General features: G+C 35.6%; 1 protein-coding gene across 2 annotated transcripts in view; it reads left to right on the plus strand.

Annotated features, from left to right (window-relative positions):
* The window catches only part of CDKL3 (cyclin dependent kinase like 3), a 110,106-nt gene extending 105,814 nt beyond the window's left edge, over positions 1-4,292 (plus strand). For both annotated transcript variants that reach the window (XR_007950731.1, XR_007950732.1), the window contains exons 14-15: positions 313-588; positions 4,184-4,292. The gene's annotated coding sequence lies outside the window, so the exon portion shown is untranslated. The remainder of the gene's footprint in view (positions 1-312; positions 589-4,183) is intronic.
* The last annotated feature ends 11,295 nt before the right edge of the window (positions 4,293-15,587 follow it).

The following is a 15,587-nucleotide window of genomic DNA, read 5'->3' on the forward strand; positions in this document are numbered from 1 at the left end:
CTTTCTCACACCTCTTCAGAAAGAAGAATGACTATAAAAAGTGACATTCTATGAGAAAGGTGCCAAGTAGTTCTAAGTCATAGGACCAACAGTATGACAGACTAGACATTTTCCCCAAAATACATTAACTCCCCAGACTCCCCAAAGAGTAATTATATGTTTAACATAAAGAATTTACTAATGAATCCATTAGATAAAAAGAAAACCCCAATAAGGTAAAAATCCTTAGGAATTAAGGAAATAATGGTATAATGCTAATCTTTAAATGGATCACTCAGTACCTTTCTCACACCAGCCTCCACTCTCTGGCAGGAATACACAGTTTTGTGGGCTTGTGCCTGTGGCCTATATTGTGAAACCACTCCTGCTTCAGAGATTTTGCTTGTATCGTCTGCCAGCACCCCCACTCCCCAATAAACAACAGACATGATTATCTGTGCTCAATCGTGAAGAAGAAGGATGAGGAAAAGTATTTTGCCATCTGCCTGATTTTGCCAGGGATCTCCAAAACTGCAGATTCTGCCCTGAAAACCGTTCCTACCTGCCACCTATCTCGCAAAAAGTGTCAAATCCACCCAGCCAAAGAAGGTAAGGAGAGCCCTGAAAAGAGGCTTGTTGGGTGGTTGTGCTCAACTTGAAGGAAAGGGGACTAAAATCCATCTGGGACCAATCCCAACCACCTAGAGGTTACTTATGGCAGAGCCCCAGTCTGGGAGGAGACCAAGGTACCTTTGCAATCTAACCCTAGAGATATACTCTCCAGCCAAAGAGAAGAGGTCAAAATCAGTGATAGGGAATATAAGGGGAAAAGGGCTGAAATATCAAAGATTTAAAGAGGAAAAAAACACAGAAAGATAAATTGAGAGATTCTTAAATCTCAAAGCTAGAATGAATTCTAAGTACCCAAAGAAAATATGGAGTTCTAACAATTATTACATGACAAAAGAAAATGAACCAATACATGAGTAAACACAGACTCCTATGAAATCTCAAGAGAACAAGAAGAAATTCCAAAATGCTTTAAAAGAGAAATGAAATTCATAAAAAAAAAGAAATTAGGAATGCATACAATTAGAATTTATAGCTCTCAACCCAGAAATAAAAAACTCAACTAGGAGATTAGAAAAAAAATTGAATTTGGAATTCTTTCAAAGAAATTAAAGTGATTAGCATATTTGTAATGCAAAAATACTGAAGTGGAGGAAAATTTGGCTGTATAGAAGGAAAAGGCAAAATGTTTAGCAAATACATGGTCTCTGTATAAGCCAAAGCCATCATCCTTAAAATCAGGATTCACAGAAACAACTTAAAAATCATTGATTTCCTAGAAGAAGAGATTGGAAAATAAATTACAAGTATTTATTAAGTACCTACTATGTGCCAGGAACTGTACTAGGGATATAAGTGCAAAGAAGGAATTTCTTCTCTAAGTCTTCTCTAATAGTCTAATAAGGGAGACAAACATTTACACCCATGCAGCATAGATATAAAGTTAATTAATGTATTTGTAAAGTACACACATGAAAAATGTGTGACATGCAAAATATATAAATACAGGGTAGTTTGGGAATTATATCACTGGAGGTCAGAAAATGCTTCATGTAGAAAATGGGGCCTTCTATATTGGATTGCTTGCTGTCTAGGGGAAGGGGGTGAAGGAGAAGAGGGAGAAAATTTTGAAACACAAAGTTTTGCAAGGGTCATTGTTGAAAATATCTTTGCATGTATTTTGAAAATAAATGGCTATTATTAAAAATGTTTTTAAAAAGAAAAACATTTTTTAAAAAAGAAAATGGGACATTTATTAAGAAATCTGTATTTTAGCTTATAAATGAGGAAGAGTGGATCCCTATTTATATAATCAAAAAAAAGTTTTTGAGCAAATAAGCTATCTCTCACGTTACCTTGATGAAGTGACATGCTTGTAATCAAAGAAGTAGTAAGTAGCAAAGCTGGAATTTGGACCCACATGTTCTGACTCCAAATATAGCATTCTTTTTTATCATTATTATATGTTTAAAATAGAGAATTTACTAATGACTCCACTGGATAAAGTTATATGATACTATAATTTAATCACTTATTTATTACTTTGCTATTTAACCTTTTATGCATATGGTGCTTGCTTCCCCAATTAGAATCTTAGGACAGGCACCATATTTTGTAAATACGACATATACATTTTAATTTTTTAATCTGCTGTGTCAATTGTTCTAGGAGAGATAGGGGATAGTCATTTTTCTTCTCATAGTCTGCTGGGCATGGGGCCTTATACAATTAATATTGGGATGGAAAAAATAAAATAAGACTGGGAAAATTGTGAGCTCACAGTTACTTTAGACTATGGGGGCTAGAGCAGATGACCATAGATTATTACACTGGAGCTGCTGTTATAAGCAAAATTTATTTTATTTATTTATTATTAATGGAGCAGCCTTCTTTCATTGAAGTGATGTATCCAGAAGGATATAGGCCCCATTAAAAGAAATCCTATTATTTCTTCATTTATCCTTTCCTGTCATAAGCACAAATCAGTGATATAAGTTAAAGAATAAAATATATCAAGAGTTAATTATCCCTTCTAATAAAACACATACTATCTTTGGGTCATAATATATTCCAACTAGGAGGAGGGAAGATTCAAATAATCAGTTGAAAGTGTTTTCTATTTGCTTGTACCTTGGTCTGGGGAGGAGAAACTATTTTCCCAAATCAAATATAAGCAGAAGGTTGAGTTCAATTTAACAAACACTTACCATATGCACAATTGAGTGATGAAGAAATCCCAAAGGTGAAATAAGGATTTAGAGATGGAAGAAACCTTAGATATCATCTATTTTTTCTTTTTCTTTTCTTTTTTTTTCCCAGAGGCAATTGGGGTTAAGTGACTTGCCCAGGGTCACACAAGAAGTGTTAAATGTCTGAGGACAAATTTGAACTCAAATCCTGCCGACTTCAGGCTGGTGCTCTATCCACTGCGCCACCTAGTAGCCCCCTTAAATATTATCTAATCTAGCTCTATGAGGAATCCAAAGGCTAGAAAGGTTAAGTTACTTGTACAAATAGAGGCATAGATTCCAAATTTAGTGCTCTTTTCCCTATATCATGTTAGCTCCAAGGAGCCAACAATCTCATGGAATATAGGGACAAGAGAAATATAGAAAATAATTACAATCATTACAGTTAAAGTAAGATAAGCACATAGAAGTCCAAATGGAACAACATGAGAAATCTTTCAAGGGAAAGATTAATTATAGATGAATACAGAACATCTTGTTCAATGTATTTAAACTCAAGATGTCCCAAAATGAATTCATTTTTTCCCTTCAAACCCTCCCCATTTCCAAATTTCTCTCTTACTTTCAATGGCATAACCATTTCCTAGTCACATAGGCTCACCAATTAGGTTTTAACTCCTCATTTTCCCTCCTCCTCCCCATATCCAATCTATTGCCAAGGCTAGTCAAACATTTTTCATAAAAACCCCTTCTCTCCTCTGACATTATGACAACCTGCTGATGGATTTGTCTGTCTTGAGTCTTCCCCCCATTCCAATTAATCTTCATAAAATGCAGGTCTGATTATGACATTTCCCTCCTACTCCCCAACTCCCATTCAATAAACCACAGTGACTCCCTATTACCTTTAAGATCAAATATAAAAATCCTCCACTTGGTTTTTAAAGTCCTTCATAAATTGAGCCCTTCCTACTTTTCCAGTCTTTCTTAGCCTGTACTTTTCAGTGACAATGGTCTCTGTGCTGTCCCTCAAAAACAACACTTCATTTCCCAACTCCAACCATTTTAGCTGTTCTCCCATTTTCTCCCTCCCTATGTCTACTTCCTGGCTTTCCTGATTTTTTTCAAGTCTTATCCAGAAGTCTACCTTCTGCAAGAAGCCTTTATTTGTCCCCATTAATGCGATAATTTATCCTGTATATATCTTGTTTGCTGTTGTCGCTCCCTTAGATCACTAACTTCTTAAAGGCAAAGATTGTTTTTGCCTTTCTTTGTTTCCCCAGCATGTAGTACAGTGCCTTAATTAATATTTCTTGAAGGAAGAGAAACCAAATGTAAAACTTTATATTCATTTCTCTCTTAAATTTTATTAAGTTGGTTTCAGCCCATCATGTCAAAATTATTTAGAATCATGATTTTCTCACTTATTATATTATTCCTTCCAGGTTCATGCCATCCTCAAGTTGTACAAGTATGTATGTCTTCTTTGCCTCACTTCTTTATTCTGTAAGGTGATGCAATAAAAAATTTCAAAACAACAAAAAACAAACCAAATACTTCTTGACTTGAATTGATTTATGGCTGATGGGGGTGGCTAGGCTGGGAAGATTTGGAGTAGAAGACAAGCTTTCGTGAAAGCGTTGGTACCTGAGGTTAACCTTCAAAGATGGGTACACAGGAAACAAATTGTGCTACCAGAAACTCCACTCACTCATTGATGTGAATGCAGAAAAGATTTATTTTACATTCTTGTAAGAATGGGTACCTTTGAAACTCCAAATACAGCATTTTATTTCATATCCTGAAGCACAAGTCCCTCCTTTGATTCCTCATTAATTGGATGTTACTGAAGTTACTCAACATGAATCTCCATTCCTCATTGCATAGTTAGTCTCTGCTCCCAAGGAGTTTATATTCTAGAAGGGGGAAGAATAACAGAGGAGGGCTAAGGGCAAAGAACAAATGGATTCTTTTTAAATCCCAGGCCACCAGCTCTGATTACAAAAATCAATCCCTACCCCCCCCACCCCACTCCCCGAGAAGCTTACATTCTTCCACCCTTAATTATTCCTTGATGTCCTTATGGATTTCAGTTTTCTAATTTGTTTCATTTCTCAAATTTAATTTTCATAACTGTGGAAAGCAAATGCTCACCCATTTTTCACAGGTACAATTTCAGGAGACAAGGATGTTACCAGAGACCTTCCATACATGGGAGACAGCCTGGGCAAAAGTATAGAGCTAAGAAAGGGCAAGGTAAAATTGAGAAATTGAAATTTACTTTGTTTGACTGGAACTTAGAATGTATGAAGGAAAGTAGAATATAATAAAGTAGGTTGAAGGGCTTTAAATGACAACTCAAGGAGTTTGTATTTTATCCCCAAAACGAGAAACCACTGAAAGTTTTTTGAGCTAAGAAGTGATGTGATCACATTTAGGAATTATGCCTATTACTTTGGCATTGTCATGAAGAACAGAAAGAAAATAAACTGAAAATGAGGTCTGTTAGGAGACTGGGGCAGATAAGAGACCATGATGACCTAAATTAGAATGGTCATAGTGGGAGTGGGGTGATATGAAGAGACTCAAGAATTATTACCAAAGTGGGATGATCAAATTTAGCAACTATATGAAGAGGGGACAGTGAAGGATAGAAGAAAATAAAAGACAATGTGAGGTTTTAGCCTCACATGAAGTGTGGTACTATATGATCTACAGAAATGGGAGTGTGGAGGAAGAACATGTTGATGTTCTAAACATCAAGATGGAAATATATACCAGATAGACATAAGAATAACGTGGGGTGGAAGGTAGTGGAGGGAGGGGAGGCCATTCATTATTGTCCTCCTCAGGCTCAGGAGAGGAACATCTACTGCTAAGAGATGGGCCTGTCTGTGCTCCAACTGGAAATTTCCTGACCTCTTTTTCTGGTTCTAATTTCAGAACCAGAATTTGTTTAATGAGATTATTTTGTATTTATCTTGGGCATTGCTTATCATAAGTGGTGAGCTGTTCACCAAAGACAATCCATCTCTTACAATTATAATAGCCTTCCTCAGATAACTATGGAGAAACTTTGTAAGCAATATCCAGAACATTTCCTAATATCTCCTAATTGAACTGTGCACTGCTGCTCTTTTATGTATTTATAGATAGTCCTCACATATGCTTCCCTGTCTGAAGGGAGTAGAATGCCTACTTTCTTACTATGCTATTGTGTGTGTGTATGTGTGTGTGTGTGTGTGTGTGTGTGTGTGTGTGTGTTTCTGAGGTAATTGGGGTTAAGTGACTTGCCCAGAGTCACACAGCTAGCGATCGCTCTGGCACCTTTCGTTTCAAATCCCTGTTCTCGAGTGCCAGTTGTTGCCGCCATCCTGATTGAGAGCTCAAAGTATAAGAGCCCTTTGATCTCAGAGGCAAGATGAATGAGGTGGGAGACTCATAGAGTGTAAAAAGATCTCCAATATATTATGCTGTACAGCCTTGTAGGTATACATTTTTGCAAGCGTGATCAGCATGTGAACAGTAGGCAATCCCCAATCACCATTCAGAGAAGCAGCTTGTGGGCTTTGCGTATGCATAGTATCTGCCAATGGGAGGAGAGCCAATCCAGCCATTTCAGCAACCCACTCACAGGTGAGAGGCCCTGTCAAGGCATCCCTGCTTATCCCTCCGATGGATTCCTTTCTCATGTCACACATCACTGCTCCTTGCACATAAAGGGCATTTCTGCAATGAGGCAGAAAACTTATTGTGTTCCAAGAGTCAAGGGAGTATATTCCCTTTTGGCAGAGTCCCATACCTTATTCATCCCATCAATGATCAAACTCCTTTGACAGTCTGGTGAAGTCTATTGACTCTTTAATTAATTAATATTTGTAGGAAATGATACATTTATGTTAGAGGTTAGTGAGAATAAAGATGTAATTTGTTTCCATATAAGTTCAGAGATCTTTCTAAAAACTATTCATAAAGCCCTTAGGCATCCCATGGACCTCGGGCAAGAACTGAGAAATACAACAAGAAAACAAATAACTAAACCCAAAATAATTTAAGAAGAGAAAAAGCTCAAATAATAAAGGGAATCAGGAAATGCTTCCTATAAGAGATGATAACCTGAACTAGCAAACAGATTGAACAATGACATGGAAGTACCAGAACAGGTGGAATACTGAGTTTGGGGCACACAGCAAGTTAGTCAGCTGGAAATGAAGGGAAGAAATGTAAAATCTAAATGGTAGGTTGGAGCCAAATTATGAACAGCTTAAATACAAAACCAAGAAGTTTTTATTTTATCCCAGAAACTACTGGAAGCCACTGAAGATTTCTGAGCAAGGAGTAATATAGTAAATGTTTTAGAAATAGTATTCTGGCAGCTAGCAGAGGATTGGAAAGGAGAGAGAATAGAAGCAGGGAGACCAATTAGTTTAGGCACACGGTGCTCAGGGCTTAGAGGGAACCTGATATCAGAGAAGCAGATACTATTGTCAAGATAAGCCACTAATTGGATATAGAGTAAGAAGAGTAAGGGCTTGAGAATGAGTTCAAGGCCTGCTCCTTTTAGGAGTAATCCTACTAGAACATCACAGCTATATGGTAAACTTGACAATTCTACTTCTATGGGAATTTATTATATATAGCAAAAGCCATGTGCTGATAACAAGATGTGATATACTGTAATATTATTGTCTTATATGACAATCTTGCTCCGTTAATTCTGCTGTGAATATAACACTTTTATGATTAACTGATGGGAAACGTCACGTTCAGACCAGTGTTAGCATCTTTTTGCCATGTCTAAATAGGAATTTTGCCTTTCAAGGTTTACTAAAACTACTATCCTTTCCTTTTTTTTTTTTAGTTATATTTTATTATTTGCTGCTAAAATCACCTAAAGCATTTGTTCCTTTGGGGTTCTAACATAAATATAACAGTTGTCTGTGTTGATGAAAGACTACAATTGAAATTGAGAAAAGAAAGAAGAAAGACTCATTTCAGATTAGAGAAGTCTCCTGGAAATCTTGTTTTGTACTTCTGGACCAAGTCAAGATTGATGGCATCATAGGTCTAAGAAAGCCCAGGTGTAATGTTGTGAACACTTCCAGTGATTAAGAACTCCCAAGGTCAAGCTAAGAGTTATGAGATAGAAAAATTGGTTACAATAATAGCTCTAGTGGATCCAGTGTTTAAGCTTTCCATTGTTGAAAGGTTTGAATGATTTTTGGATTGAGATGTTCAGAAACATTTCTTTGTTGTATATCTGCTTGTACACATAAGAACACTGTAGAAAGAGACATCTCCAACGTAGTAAGTAGTATGAAAGATGATGCTTACTATAATAAATGTTAATTGAATTGAATTTACTCTTTACCTATCTCCTGAACCAAATAAGCCTTCATTCCTCCAACATACCTACTTTTCTATATCAGTTCTCCATTGTTTGTAATCTCTTGGTTCCTGGTCTTTTTGAAAAGCAAAGGACTAAACTGTCCTTGATATTATAGATTTTATAGGCCTGGGGTCAGAGGATCATAGATTTGAGACTTGCAAGAGACCTTATGAGTCATGTAGTACGTACCCCTCTTTTAACACAGTAGGAAACTGAGGTCTAGAATGGTGAGATAACTTGCCAAAGGCTCACAGTAGCATATCTAGGATATGGGTTTAGGACTTCTGTTTTTAAATCTGTTGCCTCTTCCCTTAGAAAACGATAAACTCCTATTTGACCAGGAGCCAGGTAGCATGTGTCAGGTAGCCTAGTTGAAGAACAAAAAACAGCTACAACGGGACAGATGGCAGCCCCTCCTAAACACTGGAAAGCATTGTTTTTCTGCACAGATTTTGAGCAGTAGTATCATGGGAAATTAGGACTTTGTGCTAAGGGATAGTTCCCTTGAAGAATTACATACTGCTGACCAGCTCTGACACTCATTACCAGAATTCACATATATAGGACAAGGGACAGTTTCTAACAAAATGGTGAACTAAAACAAAACTAGTTTTTGACACTTCGTTTGATCCCTTTTAGCATTCCCAGTTTTTTCCCCATGAACCTGGTGCCCTCATGGTCTCTGTGGTTCCCCATCTTCCTATATTCCAGCCAAGCTTATCCTTCCCAAGAGAATCTCATGCCCCTCTCCTGTTTCTTGTTACACCTTACTCTCTTTCCAAACATATATGTATTATATTCAATCCCTCACACCTCTGATTTCTGCCCCCAAACTACTGCATGTTCATGAATTATGAGTGCTAAGTGTGAGAAATGTATGGGCATTTGGGGTTTCTATAGTTATGAAAATTAAATTGGAGAAATGAAACTTAAATTAGAAAACCGAAACCTATATAGACATCAAGGAATAATCAAGAATGGAGATTATCTTCTTCCCAAAGAATGTAAGCTCCTTAAGGGTAGGGAATGACTTCTGTAATCAAGGGTGGTGCTCTGAGATTTGAAAAAAATCTTGTTCTTTGTTCCTAACACTCCACTGTTATCTTCCCCTTTTAGAATATAAACTCCTTGGGAGGTGGGACAAGGTATGTAATAAGGGGTGGAAATTCATGAAGTATAATTTCTGTAACATTCAATTAATGGTCAAACAGGGACTTGTACTTCAGGATAGGAAATAAAATGCTGCCTTTGTAATTTCAAAGATGTGCTTACTCACCTGGGCACCCATTCTTGCAAGAATATAAAATAAATCTTTCCTGCATTCATCAGTGAGTCAGTGGAGTTCTTGGTAAGATACTTTTTTTTCTTACATAGGCATGTCTTGACTCAACTCAGGTAACATAAGTGCATTTCCATAAGGTCTTTCTGAAAACACAATGCCTTGATCCAGCAGTGGGTATTTTGTCATTTCGGAAAGAGATTTAGGCAGATGCTTCCTCAAACACCCCACATTTTATCTTATTAAAATGGCCATTTTTCCCTTCCTAAAGAGAAAACTACTAATGCACACAATCAAAAGAAAACATATCAACATATCTCCCTAAGAGCTTAACAAGATTTCTCAAAATGCCTAGCACAATATTCAATAGATATTTTTAAATTTAATTGAGTTGAAATGCTTTCCCTTGATGGAAAAGTGTTAAGAAAACCCCAACCCAGAATTTATTGTGTCTATTTGATGGCTTTTCATCTTTAGCTGTGATGTATATCTGTCTAAAGAAAGTCAGGTAGAAAGCTTGTTGCTATGTGAAAAGCATGTTTCTGATTATCTTAATATGCCATTATGGGTTTTCTCTTTTTTTAGAATAAAGGCTATTAATTTATGCTGCAATCAACTGCTCTTTGCTCTTTTCTGACAAGAACAGAGCCCGAAATAGAAAGTTCGTATGATGCAAAGCAGGGAAAGAGATTTAAATTTATCAAGCCAGATAACAAAGGAGAGCATCAAATAAGGTATATTCTAGTAGGAAGGAATGCTGAATATTCTTTTTAAGGAAAAGATTTGAAGGACTGTGCCATGAAGCATTTTTCTGATGAAAGGGAAGGCAATAAGCATTTATAGAACACCTTCTATTTGCCAGGTATTATGCTAAACACTTTACAAATATGATTTCATTTGACCTTCACAACAACTCTGTAAGGTAGGTTTTATTATCCTAATTTTACAATTGAAGAAATTGAGACAAACACACAGACTAGATGATTTGCCCAGTCACACAGCTAATAAGTATCTGAGGCTGGATTTGAGCTCAAGTCTTCTTTGCTCCAAGTGCAGTGCTTTATCCCACTGTACAACCTATTTACCTAAAGGCATTTAGATTGGTTTTTCTACCCTGGGTCCACCTTCACCCCCACAACAATCTATCACTTATGGATTAGGAATCAAAAAATAAAGTCTATGGCCTGCCACTTATTAACCCTGTGACCTTGAATAAATCAGATTCCTAAATCTCAGTTTCTTCATTTGTAAAATGGGAACAGTCTGTTTTCTTTATATCTCACAGGTATTTTGTGAAAATCAAATAAGATCATGGATATTACAATGTTTTGTAAACTCTAAAGCAATACACAAATGTAAAGGATTATTGTGAGAAAGCAATATGACGATGTAAAAATAATCACAGAATTATCACTAAGACAATCAGACTTGGAATCATTGTATTATGAATTCATAGTGAAACGATACCCAAATCACCATCCACCAATTCCTTTATTTTCAGATCTACTTTCCAAATGGGTGGCATCTGTGTAATGATGTTTTGTTTCCACAGAGGTTGTGTTCCTGATATAGAGAATGAAGTGCAACTAAGCTAACATTGATAATACTTTCTTTTTAATTTTATTTTTTTCTAATTACATGTAAAAACAATTTTTAACATTTGGTTTTTTTTTAATTTTGAGTTTCAAATTTTTTCTTTTCCTCCTTTTCTTCCCCAATCTCATCCCTGTCCCAAAGCAAGAAATTTGCTATTGTATGCATGCAAAACATCTTTCTGTGTTAGCCATGTTAGAAAAGTAAACACACTCCCCACCAAAAAAACAAAAAACAAAAAAAACAAGAAAAATAAAGTTTTTTAAAAGTATGCTTTTAGACTTTTCAGTTCTTGCTCTGGAGGTGGATAGCATTTGCTTTTTTTTTTTTTTTTTCTTAATAGCTTTTTATTTACAAGATATATGCATAGATAATTTTTCAGCACTGATCCCTGCAAAACCTTTTCCCTTCTTTCACCCTACCCCCTCCCCTAAATGGCAGACAGACCAATACATGTTAAATATGTTAAAATATATGTTAAATACAATATATGTACACATAGCCATATAGTTATTTTGCTGTACAAGAAAAATTGGGCTTAGAAATATGGTAAAATTAACCTGAGAATGAAATCAAAAATGCAAATGGACAAAAACAGAGGGAATGGAAATGCTATGTTGTTTTCACACTCATTTCCCAGAATTCTTTTGCTGGATGTAGCTGGTTCTACTCATTATTGAACAAATGGAACTGATTTGGTTCATCTCATTGTTGAAGAGAGCCACATCCATCAGAATTGATCATCATATAGTATTGTTGTTGAAGTATATAATGATATCCTGGTCCTGCTCATTTCATTCAGCATCAGTACATATAAGTCTTTTCAGGCTTTTCTGAAATCATCCTGCTGGTAATTTCTTACAGAACAATAATATTCCATAACATTCATATTCCACAACTTATTCAGGCATTCTTCAATTCATCCACTCAGTTTCCAGTTTCTGGCCACTACAAAGAAGGCTGCCACAAACATTTTTGCACATACAAGTCCCTTTCCCTTCTTTAAGATCTCTTTGGGATATAAGCCCAGTAGTAACACTGCTGGATCAAAGGGTATGTGTAATGATCGCGTATTTAAAATCAGCCAGAGTCAGGAACTCAGGTTAAGGGGAAAATCTTCAGTCTTTATTGAAGTGAAGAGGTGAAAAAAGATTGCGATAGCAATATGGGCAAGAAGGATTGCGATGGCAATATGGACAGCTGCGACGGGAAGCCAGCTAGCAGAGAAAGTGGGGCCTGAGCTCTCCTCCCCTTCCTTTTTCACTCCCCTGCCTCCATCCACCAGAATCGTCATTTCCTATACAACACATCAGGACTTGCACAAAGAGTGGGCGGGGGCCATTCTTTCTCCAAGCTTATATATTAATAGAGTATGGTCCAATTACTATTTAGCCTCATGTGCTTGGGACCTCAGTGCATCAACTCAAGCCTCAGCCCATTGCAGGTATGCACACTTTGATAATTTTTTGAGCATAGTTCCAAATTAATAGCATTTGCTTTTTATCATAACTCCTTTGGAATTGTCTTGAGAATAGCTAAGTCATTCCCAATTGATCACTGAAGAGTATTACTCTAACTATTCTGTTCACTTCATTTTACATAAATTTATGTAAGTCTTCCAATGTTTTTCTGAAAGTATGCTGTTCCTAATTTCATATAACATAGTGGTATTTCATCACAATCATATATCACAACTTATTCAACCATTGCCTATTTGATGGGCATTCCCTCAATTTTCAATTCTTTGCCACCACTAAAAGAGAAGCTATAAATATTTTTTGGACATATAGCTCATTTTCCTTTTTCTTCCTTCCTTCCTTCCTTCCTTCCTTCCTTCCTTCCTTCCTTCCTTCCTTCCTTCCTTCCTTCCTTCCTTTCTTTCTTTCTTTCTTTCTTTCTTTCTTTCTTTCTTTTTTTCTCTCTTTCTCTTTCTTTCTTTCTTTCTTTCTTTTCTTTCTTTCTTTCTTTCTTTCTTTCTTTCTTTCTTTCTTTCTTTCTTTCTTTCTTTCTTTCTCTCTTTCTCTTTCTCTTTCTTTTTTTCTCTCTTTCTTTGTTTTATTTTAGTTAAATCTCTCTGGTATATAGATCCAGTAGTGGCGCTGCTAAATCAAAGGGTGGACACACTTTTGTAGTCCTTTGGGAATAGTTCCAAAATTATTCTCCAGGAGAATTACATCAGTTCACAACTACAACAATGCATTAGTGTCCCAATTTTTTCACATCCCTTCCAACATTTGTCATTTCTGGTTCCTATCATATTTGTTAATCTGATAGATGAGATGGTGCCTCAGAATTGTTTTAATTTACATTTTTCTAATCAATAATTTAGAGCATTTTTAAGCCTTTTAAAAAAGATTTGATTACTTTGTCTGAAAACTGCCTGTTCATATTCTTATATCATTTGGGGAATGATTTATTCTTATAGATTTGACTCAGTTTACTATATATTTGAGAAATATTACAAAATTTCTTCTAGTTTTCTGCCTTCCCTCAAAACCTGACTGCATTGGATTTATTTATGCAAAACCTTTTTAAATATAATATAACCAAGATTATCCATTTTACTTCTCATAGTTATCTCTCACTTGTTTTGTCATAAATTATTCCTGTATTCAAAGACCTGACAGGTGAAATAATCTTTGTTCTGCTAATTTGCTTATGATATCACCCATATATATATAAAATTATATACTCATTTTGACAACAGCATACTATCATATCATCTGCAAAGAATGATAGTTTTGTTTATTTATTGCCTAGTATAATTTATTTTTCTTCTCTAAATGCTGTAGCTAATATTTCTTGTACAATATTAAATTGTAAGTGGTGATAGTTGACATCCTTGCTTCACCTCTAGTCTTATTGGGAAATCTTCTAACTTGTGCCCATTACAAATATTGCTTGCTAAAAATAGCTGTTTGAACATGTATACTAGTATTATATTTAATTTATACTTTAACATATTTAACATGTATTGGTCAACCTGCCATCTAGAGGAGGAGGTGGGGAGGAGGAGGGGAAAAATTGGAACAAAAGGTTTGGCAATTGTCAATGCTGTAAAACTACCCATGCATATAACTTGTAAATAAAAAGCTATAATAAAAAAAAATAATAATGTTTGCTGAATATTTGATAGATACTACTTATCATGTTTGCAGGGCAGCAAGATGGCACATGAAATAGAGCACCAGGCTGAAGTCAGGAAGATCTAACTTAAATCCAGCCCCAGACACTTATTTGTTGTGTGATCCTGAGCACTGTTTGTCTCAGTTTCCTCATCTATAAAATAAGTTGGAGAAGGAAATGGCAAATCATTTCAGTATTTTTGCTAAATCACATTTTTGCAACTTCAATATTTTGCCAGTATTTTGTTGCAAAGAGTTGGACACAACTAAAATAGTTCAATAGCAACAATACATCATTTTAAGGAAAGTTCTGTTTATCCTTGTACTTTCTAGTATTTTAAAATAGGAATGGTTGTTGCATTTTGTCAAAGACTTTTTCCACATATTATTGTTCTGTAAGAAATGACCAGCAGGATGATTTCAGAAAGGCCTGGAGAGACTTACATGAATTGATGCTGAGTGAAATGAGCAGGACCAGATATACTTCAACAGCAATACTATATGATGACCAATTCTGATGGACATGGCCCTCTTCAACAATGAGATGAACCAAATCAGTTCCAATAGAGCAGTAATGAACTGAACCAGCTACACCCAGGGAAAGAACTCTGGGAGATGACTATGAACCACTACATAGAATTCCCAATCCCTCTATTTTTGTCTGCCGGCATTTTTGATTTCCTTCACAGGTCAATTGTACACTATTTCAAAGTCCGACTCTTTTTGTACAGCAAAATAACTGTTTGGACATGTATACATATATTGTATTTAACTTACACTTTAATATATTTAATATGTATTGGTCAACCTGTCATCTGGGAGGAGGGGTGGAGAAAAGGAGAGAAAAAGTTGGAACAAAAGGATTTACAACTGTCAATGCTAAAAAATTACCTATGCATACATCTTGTAAATAAAAAGCTATAATAAAAAGAATTTCGCACATCATTATTTTTATTGTTTTTCTAATTGTTCTGAGCAGTTGTGCTGAAAATTTCCTAATATTGAACCAATTCTGCATTCTTGATATTAATACATTTTGGTCATAATGAACGATCTTTGTTGCTGTGATCTTTTTCTTAGTGTTTTATTTAAAAATTTTGCATCAGACAGAAGCAGCTACACCCAAATAAAGAACACTGGGAAACGAATGTGAACTATCTGCATTTTTGTTTTTCTTCCCGAGTTATTTTTACCTTCTGAATCCAATTCTCCCTATGCAACAAGAGAACTGTTCAGTTCTGCAAACATATATTGTATCTAGGATATACTGCAACATATCTAACATATATAAGAGTGCTTGCCATCTAGGGGAGGGGGTGGAGGGAGGGAGGGGAAAATCGGAACAGAAACGAGTGCAAGGGATAATGTTGTAAAAAAATTACCCTGGTATGGATTCCGTCAATATAAAGTAATTATTAAATAAAATAAAATAAAATATTAAAAAAAATTGCATCAATATTTAT

Source organism: Antechinus flavipes, chromosome 2 (assembly GCF_016432865.1).
Source record: "Antechinus flavipes isolate AdamAnt ecotype Samford, QLD, Australia chromosome 2, AdamAnt_v2, whole genome shotgun sequence".
NCBI classification, from domain to species: domain Eukaryota; kingdom Metazoa; phylum Chordata; class Mammalia; order Dasyuromorphia; family Dasyuridae; genus Antechinus; species Antechinus flavipes.